This window comes from Cetorhinus maximus, chromosome 4 (assembly GCF_964194155.1).
Source record: "Cetorhinus maximus chromosome 4, sCetMax3.hap1.1, whole genome shotgun sequence".
NCBI lineage: Eukaryota > Metazoa > Chordata > Chondrichthyes > Lamniformes > Cetorhinidae > Cetorhinus > Cetorhinus maximus.
This window is the reverse complement of record NC_135882.1, coordinates 30,024,867-30,042,842: the sequence shown is the minus strand read 5'-3', so window position 1 is coordinate 30,042,842 and position 17,976 is coordinate 30,024,867. Positions and strand designations below refer to the sequence as shown.

The window sequence follows — 17,976 nt, the reverse complement described above, 5'->3', positions numbered from 1 at the left end:
CTCTCTCTTCCTTTTTATATATTCAATGAAACTCTTACTGTCCGTTTTTATATTAGTTGCTAGTTTACCCTCAAAGTTTATTTTCTCCCACTTTATTTTTTTTGGTCATCTTTTGTTGGTTTTTAAAACTTTCCCAATCCTCTGGCTTACCACTAATCTTTGAAACATGGTATGCTTTTTTATTTTAATTTGATACTATCCTTAACTTCCTTGGTTAACCGTGGTTGGTTTATCCCCTTCCTAGAATCCTTCTTTCTCACTGGGATATAACTTTGTTATGAGTCATGAACTATTTTCTTAAACTACTGCCATTATTCATCAGCCGCTTTTCTGCTACACGCCCTTCCCAGCCCACTCCAGCCAACTCAGCCCTAATTCCTTTATAATTACCCTTATTTAAATTTAGTGCAGTTGTTTCCGACCCAAGTTTCTCACTCTCAAACTGAATGCCGAATTCTACCATGTTATGGGCACTGTTTCCAAGGGGATCTTTTACTCAGATCATTTATTAAACCTGCCTCATTACACATTACCAGATCCAAAACAGCCTGATCCCTGGTTGGATCCACAATATATTGAACTTGCTCACCAGAGGAAACCATGCTATACCATCTGCGTCCAATAAAGTACCAGGAATCTTCCTCACAAGCATGAGCCATCCGTGTGCATATGATTTTTGTATGGATTTGGTTTACTGGCAGTCCAGGCTCACACACACAAAGAATAGTAACTTGAAAGAGGTACAGCCAGTGCCAAGGAACCATAACCTGATAAATAGACACTACCTACATACAAAGGATTCGGAAGGGAAAATTAGAAGCAAAAGAAAGCATAATAAAAGAAAATAAGCTTTCATAGCAGTACCACAAGAGCTTTCACTTGCACAATGCTATTAACCTTGTAAAATGTCCCAAGGCATTATACAGGAGGGGTTAGTGAACAAAATTTAACACCCATTTACATAAGATTAAGGCAGGTTGAAGGCTTGGTCAGAGATATAGGTTTCCAGGAGCTTCTTAAAGGAGGAGGGTAGAGGGGTTAGGGAGGGTATTCCAATGCTTAGGGCCCAGGCAATTGAAGGCAACACCGGCAACGATAGATTTCACATTGCTTCATGCTTTTCCCCTCCCTATCTCTGTAACTGAGGGAGGGCTGCACTATTGGAGATGCCGTCTATCAGATGAGACCTAAAACCAAGATTGAAGAAAACAGGGATTGCACAAAAGGAGGTGTGCAGAGATCTGAGAGCTGTAGGCTGAAAGTGGTTAAAGAAGGACAGACAGACAGATATGTATTTAAAAATGCCATTCACAATCTCAGGATGTCCTAAAGTGCTTTACAGCCAATGAAGCACCTTTGAAGTGTAATCGCTGTTGTAGTCAGTTTATGCACGACAAGTTCCCACAAACAACAATGTGATAAAGATGAGCTAATCTGTTGTTTTCAAATGATGCTTTACATCCACCCAAGAGGGGTCTTGGTTTTTCTGCAGCTATCAGAATTTATATATCGCCCATCAGAATGTCCCAAAGTGTTTAAGAGCCAATTAAGTCATTTTGAAGTGCAGTCACTGTTATAAGGCAGGAAATGTGACAACCAATTTTCTCACAGCCAGCAATACGATAATGACCAAATAATCAGTTTTTGTGATATTGATCAAGGGTGATATTGGCCAGGACACTGGCGATAACTCCTCTGCCTCAAAATAATGCCATGGGTTCTTTATATCCACCATGGAAAGAAGCAGGGTCTTGGTTTAACGTTTCACCCAAAAGAGAGCACCTCTAATAGTCCAGCACTTCCTCACTACCGCACTTGTGTTCAAGTCTCTGGAATGGGACTTGAATCCGGAACCCTCAGAGGGACCGGAGGGGAGGAGAGGGAAATGGAGTGGAGATGGAGGAAAGAGCACAGAAAAGATGTGACTCAAATGGGTCATAATTAAAGCGAAAAAGAGAAATGAAATTTTAAAATAAATACTTTTAGTTTGGGGTCATCAAGACACCCTTATTGCCCTGCATCTGTTATGAACGTAATAAGAAATCTACATAAAAGTCAATAAGAACCGCCCATCTACAATAGTGTAAGCAAAACTGGGCATTTGTATTTGGCAATATAGGCACATTTAGAAGCTTACAAGCAAAAAGTAATACTCACTCGAGTAAACACTAACTTTTCAGTGAAATATCCTTTGGCAAAAGACTTTACAGAAACTGCGCACTGTTACCACTTTTCGCAATGTATCTACGGAAGAGTAAATGTAAAAAAAACCACTGCTGACGTTGCATAAGATTTTTAAAAATAAATTACTAGCTTTTATAACAGGGAAGAGACCGCCTCCAGCAAGTTACTAAACTCTGAGCGGGGCGGGTTCTGCTGCCTGTAACATGATGCTGAACTTACATAAACGCAATTGATTCATCAGTCAACAGAGCAGAGTTCCCTCCATGTAACACTGAGCGGAGCATAAAACCACTCCGTCACAGCATAGAGCAAAGCTTCAATATTCAAAACATCACCCAGTGAGACAAATACACTACACTACTCCAGACCAGCCACACATCCGCACTCTAAACAGGGCGTGTCAGCACTGTACTGTACACCACACCACTCTACCACACATTCTCCCCCTCTGAGCATCATGTCAGCACTATACACACCAGTAAAGAGCATAGTGAAAGATTCCCTCTATTCAAAACATCACTACTACTTCAACGTTATAGTTTGTGGATTACATCATGATGGCAACCACCCACGTGGTCTTGTCCACTGAAAGGCTGGTAAAACCGCAGTATGAAAGAAAAGGTAAAATCATCTTTAAAATGGCATAGGTAACTGTTTTATAATTTAAATAAATCACAAGCCAAATCGGTGAATTAACTGCTGCACATGGTGTGGTATTCAGCAAAACAGGTCAGGAAGATCCTGTGTGCCATGTGTGTTCAATGGGGAGTTAGTTGGAAATGGATGCACCATAGTTGGTTTCAGGCTGGTTTCAGGCTAGAGAGGAAAACTAATCCAGAACTCCTGTTCTTTTAAAAAGCCTTTGCCATGTTGTCCAGCAGTCCTAATTTAACATCAAATGAAACTCCCTATTACCATTTTCTATTTCACTTTGTCTCTTGTATATATTTAAGGTCCCCTCTTAAGGCAGCCAATTCATACACAGCAAGATCCCACAGCGGCAATGTGAAAATGACCTGTTTTAGTAGTTGAGAGATAAATGATGGCCAGGACACTGGGAACAATTCCCCTGCTGTTCTTCAAAACAGCGCTGAGACCTTTTACTGCCACCTAAGTGGGCAGATGGGGCCTTGGTTTAATATCTCATCCAAAAGTCAGCATCTCTGCCAGCATAACCGCTCCTCAATACTACCCTCATTACATGTTCATGCCTCTGGAATGGGACACAAACCCACAAACTTCAGACTCAGAAAGCCTCCACTGAGCCTCAGCATCATTGCCCTGCACCCACCTGATTTCACTGGGTGCAGTGGAAACTTGGTGCCCAGAATGCCCATAGGCCTGAAGATAGTGCAGCACCCTTCCCAAGCCCCTGTATATACACTAATGACACTCCAACCTGCTTCAGGGTCACCATCAGATTTCTAGATCTCTGCTGTCATGACAGTGCCCCAAATCAGGGCGATGGCAAGAAAAAAATCACCTCTTCATGACTCACTGCAGTAGCTAAGGTGTAGAGTGTAGGGTAAACATCAACAACTTCAATACAATAATCTCAGAATTATACTTAGCTGATTTGGCAATATTTGGCTACGGTGTTCTGTTTGCTTTGTTGATTGCTGCTTACCGGTCACCGACAGATGTCCTGGAGTGTGCCAATTTCATCACCTTGCACTCATTGCTAAGCCAATGATGTCTGTGTTAGCTCAGCCATGTTAATTGGATGGATGACAGCCATATACACTAAGACCTTCTGTACAGTGAACTGGCCACTGGATCATGACCTCCTGGGCGCCATATCTCTGCTACAAGGACACCTACAAGCGAGATATGAACATGGCGGATATTGATACTGACAACTGAGAGACAGTTGCTGATGGCCGTGACCTCTGGAATGTGGCTGTAGGAAAGGCATTGGAAGAGGTGAGCAGAAACAAAAAGTTCAGCTGGATGAGAAGAGGGCTCATAGAAAACAGAGGCAGTGAATCATACACCTTCTCAGCCCACTGTCTTCCTCTGCAACAAATAAGGCAGGGACTGCCATGCCAGGGTGGAGTTCCTGAGCTACACCAGGTACTGCTTAATACAGAGCTGACCACTACAGCACAAACCATCATCTCATGAGACAGAAGGCTGGCATCACAGTAATCGGATATGATAGAATATAAATTAATTTTCAGTGTTCACACAAAACAGGCGATAGTGAATCTGATTCACTGTACCCTAAGCTAAATTTATATCCCAGGGTGTCAAATCTCTTCCAGCCTTTCCAGTGGTTGTGATGCCACTCATTGTTAAATAATCAGTTTTTATTATTCAAATCAATCATGAGGTTCAGAACATGAAGAATAGTCATGTAGGTTTGGGACAGAAAATAATTCCTACATACTAACATACGAACAGGGGCAGGAGTAGATCAAGCAGCTTCTCAAGCCTGCTCCATCATTCAATAAGCTCATGGCTAATCTGATTGTGGTCTCAACTCCACATTCCAACCACCCCCGATTACCTGCTTGAAGAACGAGTATGGACAGTGCTGGCAAGTTATAGTACCATGGTAAAACTTAATCCTGTTTCCTCTTCCTACACCTTTTCTCACCTTTGCTACCAGCCCTCACCTCCAGCACCCTTCCCCCCACCCCACCCAAACCCACATATATACTTCCAGCATAAATCACCAATAAGGTTTTACATATCTTAAAAATGAAACATTGAAATGTGAAATATAGTATATAGCTCTTGGTCAGCTGTATTTTTTTTTATTTATGTGCTTTGAAAAAGACCAGAAAAGCTATCATTATTATTGCAGCAAATCCTTCAAGGATTTACTGTTATTAACATTTGCCAAGAGGTTTGGAATGAAAGTTCTGAATTTGATTAAGTTCATTTAAAAAGAATACTTTTGTAACACTTTGCAAAAATATTTGGTAAAGATGAAACATTTTTTCCCCCTTTAAATTGTATATATTTCCTGGCCCTTGGAATAAAACTAGTACCCTGAATAGGTGGGCAGTGTAGCATCTCCATTGCTACATGTAAAGAATTATGCATAGAACTATGGCATATGAAGGGGCCCAATTTATTAATGTGTGTGCCTTTAGTTAATAAGGAGAACATTATTAGCTGGAATTTGGGTGGGGTTCTCCAACCCACTGGTGTAGCTCAGCAGAAGAAGGGCTGAATCCCAGAAAAACAGCTGTGTTCACAATCTCCAGGGATTTCACCAATCCTCCGCTAAATGTTGTGGCAGGTGATCAGAAAAACCCACATAGGAATTCTCCTCTATTTATTCATTTTCTAAAGACTCAAAACATATTGCTCAATATACTATCCCCATGCCAACATGTCTGTAGTTATTTGCAACAGTGAACCTTCCAACACGCCACCAGAAATACCACACATCTGCTCTTATATTTCAATAATTCATAAAATTCATGGTAAGTCATTTATTATAACAGCAGAAAAGGTAGACCATACAAAGTGCTATGTATTATTGTATAACTGACAAAGGCCTGCAAAATGTTTGTGTTGCAATTAGTACCTCTATTGCAACAATACTTATTTAAATTCCCATCCCATGTAATTCCATTCTTCCCACGCAGTCCCTCTCATCGCATGCCTCATCCCACCCATTCTTCCTATACCATTCCCATTCCGTACCTCTCATGATTTCTCCCCCTCCATTGCTGTCCCTCCCATGCTGTCACCCCACTCCATGCCATCCTCCCCCCGCAAAATGGCGTCCCCGCACCCATTCATGTCACTATCCACTCCCAGGCCTACCATCCTCCTACTCCTACCCCTCTCCTGTGTCGTTCCCCCTGCCTCCCATGCCCTTCTTTCCCCCTTATGCCATGCCCCCTTCATGTCATTCCCTATGCTCATGTCATTCTGCCTCTTCCCATGCCGTTCCCCTGCCCCACCTGCATGTGGTTCCCTCCCAATACAGTTTCCCCCCACCCACCTTTCCTCCCTCCCATGCTGGCCCACCCCATGCCCCACCCCTCCAACACCCCAGTCCACCCCCACCCCCCATGCATTTCCACCCCTTCATACACTATTTCACCCCCCACCGTGCTGTTCCATCCCCCCTGTGCTCTTCCATTCCCCCCCCATGGTGTTCTATCCACCCCCCCATGCTGTTCCGTTCCCCCCATGCTGTTCCATTCTCCCCCGTGCTGTTCCATTCCCCCCGTGCTGTTCCATTCTCCCCCATGCTGTTCCATTCCCCCCATGCTGTTCCATTCCCCCCTGCTGTTCCATTCCCCCCCATGCTGTTCCATTCCCCCCATGCTGTTCTATTCTCCCCCATGCTGTTCCATTCCCCCCATGCTGTCCATCCCCCCTGCTGTTCCATTCCCCCCCGTGCGTTCCATTCCCCCCCGTGCTGTTCCATTCCCCCCATGCTGTCCATCCCCCCCTGCTGTTCCATTCCCCCCCCGTGCTGTTCCATTCCCCCCCGTGCTGTTCCATTCCCCCCCGTGCTTGTTCCATTCCCCCCCCGTGTGTTCCATTCCCCCACCATGTGTTCCATTCCCCCCCGTGCTGTTCCATTCCGCCCCGTGCTGTTCCATTCCCCCCGTGCTGTTCCATTCCCTCCCATGCTGTTCCATTCTCCCCCGTGCTGTTCCATTCCCCCCGTGCTGTTCCATTCCCCCCCGTGCTGTCCATTCCTTCTCTTCCCCGTGCTGTTCTATCCGCCGCTGCGCTGTTTCATAACCCCTGTGCTCTTCAAAACAGCACAGGGCAGATGGAACAGTACGGGAGGGGTGGGTGCATGGAACAGCACGGGGTGGATGGAAGAGCATGGTGGGGGGATGAAACAGCACGGAAGGGGATGTAACAGCACAGAGGGGGATTCCCCCCATCTTCCTGTTCCTTGTTTTTAATTCATTCATGGAATGTGGGCTTCACTGGCTGGGCCAGCATTTACTGCCAATCCCTAGTTGCCCTTGAGAAGGTGGTGGTGAGCTGCCTTCTTGAACCTCAGCAGTCCATGTGGTGTAGGTACACCCACAGTGCTGTTAGGGAGGGAGTTCCAGGATTTTGACCCAGCAACAGTGAAGGAACAGCGATACAAGTCAGGATGGTGAGTGGCTTGGAGGGGAACTTCTAGGTGGTGGTGTTCCCATCTGTCTGCTGCCTTTGTCCTTCTATGGTAATGGTCATGGGTTTGGAAGGTACTGTCGAAGGAGCCTTGGTGAATTCCTGTAGTGAATCTTGTAGATGGTACACATTGCTGCTACTGTGTATTGGTGGTGGTTGGAGTGAATGTTTGTGGAAGGGGTGCCAATTAACCAGGCTGCTTTGTCCTGGACAGTGTCCAGCTTCTTGAGGGTTGTGGGAGTTGTACTCATCCAGGCAAATGGGGAATATTCCATCACACTCCTAACTTGTGCCTTGTAGATGGTATTCAGGCTTTGGGGAGTCAGGAGGTGAGTTATTCGTCACACGATTCCTAGCTTTGGCCTACTCTTGTAGCCACAGTATTTATATGGTTAGTCTAGTTCAGTTTCTGGTCAATGGTAACCTCCAGGATGTTGATAGTGGGTGATTCAGTGATGGTAATGCCTTTGAACTTCAAGGGGTGATGGTTGGATTCTCTCTTGTTGGAGATGGTCATTGCCTGACACTCGTGTGGTGCAGATGTTACTTGCCACTTGTCATCCAAAGCCTGGATATTGTCCAGGACTTTGGACATAGACTGGTTCAGTATCTGAGGAGTCGTGATTGGTGCTGAACATTGTGCAATCATCAGTGAACATCCCCACTTCTGCTTTATGATGGAAGGAAGGTCATTGATGAAGCAGCTGAAGATGGTAGGGCCGAGGACACTACCCTGGGGAACTCCTGCAGTGATGTCCTAGAGCTGAGATGACTGACCTCCAACAACCACAACCATCTTCCTTTGTGCCAGGTATGACTCCAAGCAGCGAAGATTTTTCTCCCTGATTCCCACTGACTCCAGTTTTGCTAGAGTTATTTGATGCCATACTAGGTCAAATGCTGCCTTGATGTCAAGGGCAGTCACTCTCACCTCACCTCGGGAGTTCAGCTCTTTTGTCCATGTTTGAACCAAGGCTGTAATGAGGTCAGGAGCTGAATGTCCCTGGTGGAACCCAAACTGGGCGTCAGTGAGCAGGTTATTGCTAAGCGAGTGCCACTTGATAGCACTGTTGATGGCCCCTTCCATTACTTTACTGATGATGGAGAGTAGACTGATGCGCTGGTAATTGGACGGGTTGGATTTGTCCTGCTTTTTGTGGACATACCTGGGCAATTTTCCAAATAGCCAGGTAGATGCCAGTGTTGTAGCTGTACTGGAGCAGCTTGGCTAGGGGTGCAAAAAGTTCTGCAGCACAAGTCTTCAGTACTATTGCCGGAATATTGTCAGGGTCCATAGCCTTTGCAGTATCCAGTGCTATCTGCCGTTTCTTGATATCACGTGGAGTGAATCGAATTGGCCGAAGGCTGGCATCTGTGATGCTGGGGACTTCCGGAGGAAGTAGAGGTGAATCATCCACTTGGCACTTCTGGCTGAAATTCGTAGCAAATGCTTCAATCTTATCTTTTGCACTGATGTGCTGGGCTCCTCCATCATTGAGGATGGGGATATTTGTGGAGCCTCCTCCTCCAGTGAGTTGTTTAATTATCCACCACCATTCACAACTGGATGTGACAGGACTGCAGAGCTTAGATCTGCTCCGTTGATTGTGAGATTGCTTAGCTCTGTCTATCACTTGCTGCTTATGCTCTTTGGCACACAGGTTGCCCTGTGTTAAAGCTTCACCAGGTTGACACCTCATTTTTAGATATGCCTGTTTTTGCTCCTGGCTTGCCGTCCTGCACTCTCCATCCCCTCTCCCCCGTGCTGTCCCATTCCCCCACCCCGCGCTGATCCACCCTCCCCGTGCCATTCTATCCTCCACTGTGTTGTTCCATCCCCCCTGTGCTGTTCCATGGTGCCTGCGATCAGCAGCGCACTGGGATTTCACGCTGGTGGGTCAATTAAGACCCACCCAGCAAGAAAGGTGGCTGGAGAATCAGCGAGAAGGGACGGGCATAGGCAGGGTCTTGATGTCCTCCGGGTCCAATGGCCAACCTGGAGGCCCATTCAAAACTGGCCCAGGCCGCCCCTGAAAGGCTGCCACAGATGGACGCGGTAGTGAAAATGGATCCTGTTGCATTTGGACATGGAGGCGGGAGGGCAGGTTTTGGGGGCAGTCGGCCTCGCATTTCTTGGATGAGTACCTCGCAGCCCTCCTGGAGGAGGTTACAGCCAGGAGGGAAACCCTTGTCCCCAGAATCAGGAGGAGGAGGCCCCCGCACCTCACCAGAAAGGCCTGGGAGGAGGTGGCATCCAAGGTCAGCAGCTACGATGTGGTGAGGCGCACATGGGTGCAGTGCCGGAAGCGCTTCAATGATCTGCTGCGATCAGGAAGGGTGAGTACCGTGTTGGCATGGGTCACTTTGCAGGACAGTAAAGAGCCATCCCCCCACCCCCCGTGGACCTCAGCGGTGTTAGAGTGTGAGAGGCAAATGTCAATGAGGCAGGAGCTGGCCAAGGGGGTGAGCGCTGGCTGCTTGAACTGAGTGCCCTGGGGCTCCAGGGTCACGAATCAGCTGAGCCCTGCAAGGTATTCCTCAGGTGGGGTTGGCCAGGCTGCAATGGCACTGCAGGTAGACAGTGGACTAATCAAGGCTCCTCTATCCTTTCAGGAAAAGGCATCCCATAACAATATTGAGAGGTCATGTTACGAGCAGGAGACCGTGGAGCTTGAGAGATACCATGTACCTCGATCAAGAGGCCATGGCAAAGTTAGGCAGCAGATGCTGGAAGTCCAGCGGGGTATGTCGGAGGACCTGGTGGAGATACATGAGGGAATGTGTGCCATGGTGTCCGCTGTGGAGGAGTCCCTGTGGAGTGTGACCACTGTGTTGACCCTCATGGCCGAGCGCAATGCCTCCTCCACGGAGAGAGTGGCGACTCTCATGGAAGAGCTGCTCCAGGGACTCAATCAGGGGTTCCTGGCGATGCACTCGGACCTGCAAGCCCTCACACCAGCAATGACCTCAGCTGGTCAGTGTCAGTGTGGGAGATGGATTGGGCACCCAGTATCCCAGCTAGGGGTGCGGCCATCAATGGTGAGCAGGGAGGTCCAATGCGACCTCGCATTGGTGCACGAGCTGCCTGTCATCTCTGCAGGCTCCTCGCAGGGTGCTCCAGATGATGGAAGCAGCTCCTCCACCCCACTGCCAATGACCATGGCATCTGATGAGTCTGCGAGGACTGGGGAGATGCCAGCTCTGGCACTGACCGTTCCTTCACAGGCTCGAGGACGACTGCCAAGGTCATCAAGGCCAACAAGACAGCAGAGTCAGCAGACTGCCTCCAATGCTGGAGCCAGCGAGGGGAGAGCACCAAGACGTAGCATCTGCAAACGTAAATGTAAAGCACGTTAAGCACAAGATGGACTTATCATGGGTGATATTTTGTTTCCCAATTTTGGTTTGAATTTTTTCATGGTGTGATTAAAAACAGCGGTTAATGTTCCTTTCAACTCTGTTTCACATTCACAACTGAATGAGATGTTATTTGTGTATGTATTTGTGTTTTGGCCTCTGTATGCTTCATTTGTTCTGTAGGTGCAGGGAAGACCATTGTGTAATGATGGATGCGTGTCTCCTGAAACTTTATTGCAAAGGCACCAAATTTATGTTGTTGGCCAAGGAAATGGTCCTGTCAGGGATCCCGCAGCCCTGGCATGTGGCGGTGGTTCTTATTTGGTAGCGTTCTGGGTGTCCCTGACTCCCTGGAGGTTACCCAGGTCAGTGTCTATACCCTCAGCATTCTCCTCACCATGCTCGTCCTTGAACTCACTACTGGACTCATCGTCTATTGCCTATGCAGCTGTGCCAAGATCTTCTTCCTCCACTGAGTCCCCCCTTGCCAGTGCCAGATTGCGGAGAGCGCAGCATGCAACCACTATCAGCGACACACAATCTGGGGGGTATTGAAGTGCGCCCCCTGAATGGTCCAGGCATCAGAAGCGCATCTTGAGAAGACCTATAGTTTTCCCTACCACCGCCCTTGTAGAGGTGTGGCTCCTATTGTACCACTGCTCTGCCTCTGTTCTTGGATGGCGGAGAGGCGTCATGAGCCACCTTCTGAGGGGATAGCCTTTGTCACCCAGCAGCCATCCATCAAGCCGGGCTGGAGCACTAAAGAGCCTCAGCACCTGAGAGTGTCTCAGAACATCATGAAAGCTGCCAGGGTACCTTGCATACACTTGCAGGATCTGCATCCTGTGATCACACACTATCTGCACGTTCATTGAATGGAATCCCTTCTAGTTGACAAAGGCACCCGGCTCACCCGCTGGTGCCTTGATGGCCACATGTGTGCAGTTGATCGCACCTTGGATAAGGGGGATCCCAGCAATTGCTGCAAAGCCTCTGGCTCACTCTGCCTGGCTGGCCTCGTCCGTACGGTAGTGAATGAAAGTCAATACATGCCTGAACAGAGCTTCTGTCACCAGCTTGACACAACTGTGGACAGCTGATTGGGAAACTCCACACAGATCCCTCACTGACCCCTGGAAAGAGCCAGAGGCATAGAAGTTAAGGGCCACTATGACCTTCAGCATCACTGGCATGGAGTATCCACCCACACATTCGGAGTTGATCTCAGGCCCAATCCTCTGACAAATGGAGTTAACTGTCTCCCTTGAGAAGCGGAGCCTCCTTTGGCATTGCACCTCGGACATATTGAGGTAGCTGCATCGCCGCCTGTAAACCCTAGTTGCAGAATAGTGACACCTTCTGCGGTCCCTTCAGCCTTGGAGTTCCTGTTGGCCCTGTACCCCTTGTGCCTGCGCCTCTCCTCCAACAGGTCGCTCCCCTGGAAGCTGTATTGGGACATCTGGCCTCCTCTCCCTTCTGCCCCTCTCTTCCTCCTCAGAGGAGGTGCCTCCAGCAGAGACCACAATCCCCATTACCAGGGTAAAGAAAGGCTGCCTGATGCCTGGGAAGGCCCACATGGTCTGAATCCTCCGGGGGCCTGGAAGACAACAATGAGTCCTGAAGTGAAGCCTAGAAGTGCTCAAAATGCAGCTCTGAAGCGAGATGAAGCTGTCCAGTTCACAGAAGCAACCAACAGCAAGTTTGATCCAAAACCCCTCACTACTCACATTGACAATGCCAGTGATCCTTCTTATCCCACCCGCGGATGAGTTTTTGCTAATTGTGGCCTGCCCGCCTGCCTGTTTTGCCTTTGCAACAGCCGTAAAATCACATGGGCTACGTAAAGCTGAAGACAATTGGTGTCGCAAGGGTCTTAATTAGCCTCTTAATTAATGGAGGCCGCGCCTCCGCCTCCATCGTGTACCTGCCTAGCGAAATATCACACGAGTGTGTGTTGATGTCAGCACGCTCGGCTGACATCATTACGCTTTATTTCACACTCGAGCGCGCCCGGCCGAGCGAAAAATTCTGCCCGTGATTATTGGTGCAAGTAAGGCACAAGTATAGCAATCTATGTGGAATGTATAAATGTGATTATATGCAGAGATTATTAAGCAAATTAAGATAATAAAGCAGTTTGTCATTTTCCATTTTAATAGGAGTGCAATCTAAATCAAAGTGATATTTAGACAATTTTGGGAAAGTTTTTTGATCACCTATATCCAGTAGGTTAGTAATTGGAAATGCACCACAAGTCAATCAGTATTTGAAATGAGAAGGGACACATTAACCTTTTAGACCATAAGACCATAAGACATAGGGGCAGAAATTAGGCCATTCGGCCCATCGAGTCTGCTCAGCCATTCAATCATGGCTGATAAGTTCCTCAACCCCATTCTCCCGCCTTCTCCCCGTAACCTTTGATCCCCTTACCAATCAAGAACCACCTATCTCGGTCTTAAATACACAAACTTTAGCTTCATATTCTTTGTCAGGCCTGAAAAGGGAAGGTCGCTGATCCCCTGAACAAACCAAAGAGGGAAGAGAGGATCCAGTTTGCCTGTTTAGAGATTATTTTATGACTTTCATGCCTCCAACATTTAGTTTTACAAGAAGGTTCATGGACTTGAGTACACCTCACAGAAACATAGAGCTACAGTTTCATACAGAGATTATCTTTAGCTAACAACAAAGAGTGAGTAAGAAACATCACAAAATCTGTCCTGGAGGCTTCAACTGCCTGGCTGAATAAACAAATGATCACTCAGTCTATTGGAACATTCTGTTAGGTTAGGACCTATCTGTCCTAGCTAACTACAAAAAGCTTAAAAAAAAGCTTGACATTTTCTTAGTTAATTTTTTTTAACTTGGTGTCCCAATTTCTTTCATGATTCTCACAGTCATGTTACATTTAGAATAGCCAGGAAGTGAAGGACAGAATACTTACACAAGTTGTTTTTTGTTTTACAGAGACACACATGACAGACCATATGCCAGCAATTATAATTTCAGTTTGCTCTGACATAGACTCTTCTATAAAACAAAATCAATAAATTAAATTAAATATCAATAAATAAGAGGGGTTGACAGCTCCTGGTGGGACGCTAAATAAAATAAAAATTTGAAAGGAAACTTACAAAATCAAATCAAAATCTCATTTCCAGGGGTGATGATACACCCCAGCCCCTGTGGTGCTCACCGATTGCGTAAGGCCTCTAACATACCGGTGGACATCGCGTGCTCCCTCTCCAGGGTCATCCAACCGTGAACATAGCCATGGAAGAGGGGCACGCGGTTGGGCCGGACGACCCCCTCGACCGCCCGCTGCCTGGACCTGTTGATGGCACCTTGGCCAGGCCTAGGAGCAGGCTTACAGGGAGCTACTCCCTGCCTGCCTGTCCCCCCCACCGCCCCCACCACCACGCCCACCCCCAGCCCCCACCCCCTGGCCATATCCGCCGAGGGGGAGGGGAGACGTGCTGAGGTGGGGCCTTAAAATCCTGGCCATGGAGATAAGTTATGTATATCCATTCATGGATAAGGATTGGGGTGACTTATAAGGTCATCTTTCAGTGCAGATGGATAAGAGATAACTGCTTAAAAATGACAGCACAATGACCCAAGCCCCAATCTGGTTGCATTGATTGACAGACGTTTGTTAGAAAAAAAGAACATGGTAAAGTGAAATCTACATTTTCTCCTCTTCCTGAACCAAATTATAGTTCCACATCAATGTTGTTCTCTTTATTCTGTTTGAGGGCATAATTCAGCTAGGAATATCTCTACACAGATTACAAATGCGTTTGTTGATACACGATGTGCTTTAGGAGTAAAGTAGACCATTTTCTCCCATGTTTACAGATGATCCAATCACAATTGATGGAACTACCTCTCTTAATAAAGCTTGTGTACAGCTTTCAGTCAAATTTGGAATTCATCTGGGTGTCGGGTTTCCAACCATACTTTGAAAACCTGGCAAATTAACTCTTGTTTCTGTCTCCACAGATACTGCCAGACCTGCTGAGTATTTCCAGAATTTTCTGTTTTCTTCCTCTCATCCTTTTGCTGATTATCTGTGGGGGAAAAAACTCCTTATGCTACGATCTCTGTAGAGACCAATAACCTTCAAAGAGAAATTCAAACTTTTAGTTAACAGCTGAAAGAATAACATGTCAAGATCTCACATTTTAGAACTTTTACGGTATCTAGTGACTAAAAATGCTATTGACTAAACATTATTTTCTTCTGTAGGCAACTTACACTTTAAACTATAGAAATAGATGGTTCCTTTTTGCATATTGCACTAGTCACAGAATTATAGTTCATATCGCAAACAGTTCACAGCTGCTCCCAGTTTCCAATGGGTCACTTCCTTTTTACTTTCCCAGCTGGGTAACCCCTAATCCCAGAACTATCTCTCATTATGAGAGTTACACTGTTGACTTCTTCCTGCAGCTTCAAATTAGGCCAGCCTTCCAGCCTCCTTTAACTCCTCACAAACTCAGTCTTCAATCTGAGCACAAGCTCCCACCTGCGTCCTGCATGGTCAACAATAGATTCAGCATTTTCTCTGCTTAAGGTGCAGGCCTGACTGGTTTTACCTCATGCTCTCTACTTCTCAGTTGGCTACAGACCACACAAGACAAAAATGCAACTGCTGTCTGTCTGTGATATCCCTGTGTTTAAGGGCAAACCTATAACCTGATCTCAAAACCTCTTCCCTATGACAACAGGAAACACGTTATCATTGTATCTATCTAAGTAGAAATGTTAATTAGTTTTCCTTGATCCCAGCTTCCTTTCATTTTTAAAGTAAAGGAATAGTTTGCAGCAGAACTATTTACAACTTAATATCTATAACACCTTTCTGGGACTTTCGAAGACTCTGGGTCTACTCATTGTAGGCATAGAAACTGCTATCATTACCCCCAAATGTAAATACCTTGCACCTCCCTCTCAATAAAACAATCTGAGTCTTCCTCAGATTGCTAACAATTAAATCATCCAGGTTTACTGTAAGGCAGACTCCAGCACAGGTCACACAACCCTACATTTAAAGCTACAGTCCCAAAAAATGGTAATCTTATAAATGAAAAGATACAATCCTAAAACATCATCATCTTATAATCTGCACAATTGTAACACTTATCTTCAGACTTTAGAGCAGTGTCTATCTACGGTTATAATCATAATATTCATGATGATTATTATATGTCCTTTTGAAATATCTCCTCAGAAGAAAACCATCAAATTGAACAGAACCCCCAATATTTGTGCAGGTTCTTATATTAAAAAAATATTTCTTAGGGGAATCATTTATATTAGGTAATCTGTAACAAACAAATCATCAACAGAAGACTTGGGGTTTTCAATTTACTCTGAATTTTTTTTAATAGTTACATTACTCTTCTTTTATAAAGTTTTAAATGGAATGGTCATACACATCAGCAAAAGCTCCAAGATCATACATTATCCAGGTGGGCCAGAGCGGGAAGCTGTAGAGATTGACTTCATACCTTTACTGAAACGAAAACATAATGTAGGAACTGCAGCAAGTTCGGGAGGTCAAACATCCTGCACTGAAAATCTTGGAATCAGTGTGTTAATGGTATTGCAACTGTTGTGGGGTAGGCCATGATTATTTTAGCCGTGTAAAATAAACAATATGGATCATCACTAAACATCATAAGATCAAAAATTATGCATTCCAAGTATATCTAATAGGAGGGAACTCAGACCTTGAGAAAGCCTGAAGATGAATTTCAATTTCTACAGTCATTTTAGATTCCAGTTGGTTCGAGCTGCACTGCTACATGCAAATAGGGGAAATATAAGTTTCTTGTTAATAGGTAAGCATGAAATTTCTCAGCTACAAGGATCAAAAGTGCATCTTGCTTGTGGTATTCATAAAAGCACCGGGCAGTTAGTCACTGTAGGCGATATATCCAGCAGTGTGCTGACACTGATACCTGCATTTGTATTCTACTTCAGCTACTGGTATGGACAGGCCTATTTTTCTTATTACAGAGGCCTAGCAGTTTTTTTAAATTGAGCAGAGTGTTTTCGTTCACAGACCACAGCAAGACTACTTGACAAAGTACACACATGCATATTCAGCCCATGAATGTAAGAAAGTATAACTCATCAGTCATTTTAGTTAGTTTGTTCTAGGGGAAACAGGAGAAATCCCTGATTAACTGGGCAGAAAGGCAGGTGGAAAGATAGAAAATCAAGTAATTATTTTGTAAAAAATTATTTAAAGCTGAGTACACTCCTTTCAAGATGAGAGAACGAGTCACAAATGTGCATCAGGCCGCTTTTTTAAAATCTGCCTGACTGAGAGATTCTTTCAAAGAAACGATTTAAAAACGTTCCATAGTGAAATGATAGATAACCAAACTACAACAAAACATCTTACTGAAAGTTGTGTAGGAGGAAACAAATTAAGCACATTTAAGCCTTCTTTTTAACATGGAGGTATTGCTTGGCTCCTAATAAATGCAGGTGAATATATTTCAGTAGGTTTCAAGTTATTTTATGTGGAGACCCTCTCCAAAAACTGAAACAATTCCAAAGGCTTTCATCCTAACATGCAAAAGCAATCCAAACTTAAACAGTACTAGAAAGATATTAAGTTCCTCTGTCGAGTCGCTTTGCTCGCGAACACAGTTGCATGTCTATCTACCGGTGGGTGAGTTGGCAAACAATATACTGCAGAACAAAAACAGAATTACCTGGAAAAACTCAGCAGGTCTGGCAGCATCGGTGGAGAAGAAAAGAGTTGACGTTTCGGGTCCACATGACCCGAATATACTGCAAATGCAGAGACCAATATAAAATGAAGCACATGCTGTTTATTTACACAAGTAACAGAGCTCTAACACAATGTGTGTTTCTCCAACCAGACCCTATTCTAAACCACTGATTAACATTGTAGCCCACGCTACACAGCCATTGGGTAATACAGTCATATAGTCAATCTGCTCACATTCTCTTAAAGGTGTATTGCGCCTCAGATTACCGCATCCCTCTGTTATGACACAGCAGTTGGTAAAGCTGAGTTATTTAAAAATCACAGAGGGAACCTTTAAACAACTGTCATAACCTATATTTTCATTTGGTGTGTTTGTGATGCAACTCTGAATTCAGGCATAAAACCACCAATTCTCGAGAGGTTTTATATCAAATTACATGAGACATTTATTAATTTACACAAGTTAAATATATACACATGGCTACAAATTACTACTATCATAACTTTTAACAAATTCCAAAATTAATCTCCACTAAAGCAACAGCAACCCATAGACTTTATGAAGACACCAGGCA

The 17,976-nt window shown here is 45.3% G+C and overlaps 1 protein-coding gene across 3 annotated transcripts in view; it reads right to left on the bottom strand.

Moving 5' to 3' along the window:
* LOC144679553 (uncharacterized) overlaps nt 1–2,355 on the bottom strand; it is a 63,286-nt gene extending 60,931 nt beyond the window's left edge. The window contains exon 1 of one of the 3 annotated variants that reach the window (XM_078540049.1): nt 2,158–2,355. The gene's annotated coding sequence lies outside the window, so the exon portion shown is untranslated. The remainder of the gene's footprint in view (nt 1–2,157) is intronic. The other 2 variants (XM_078540051.1, XM_078540050.1) reach the window with 2 other exon arrangements.
* Nucleotides 2,356–17,976: the final 15,621 nt, after the last annotated feature.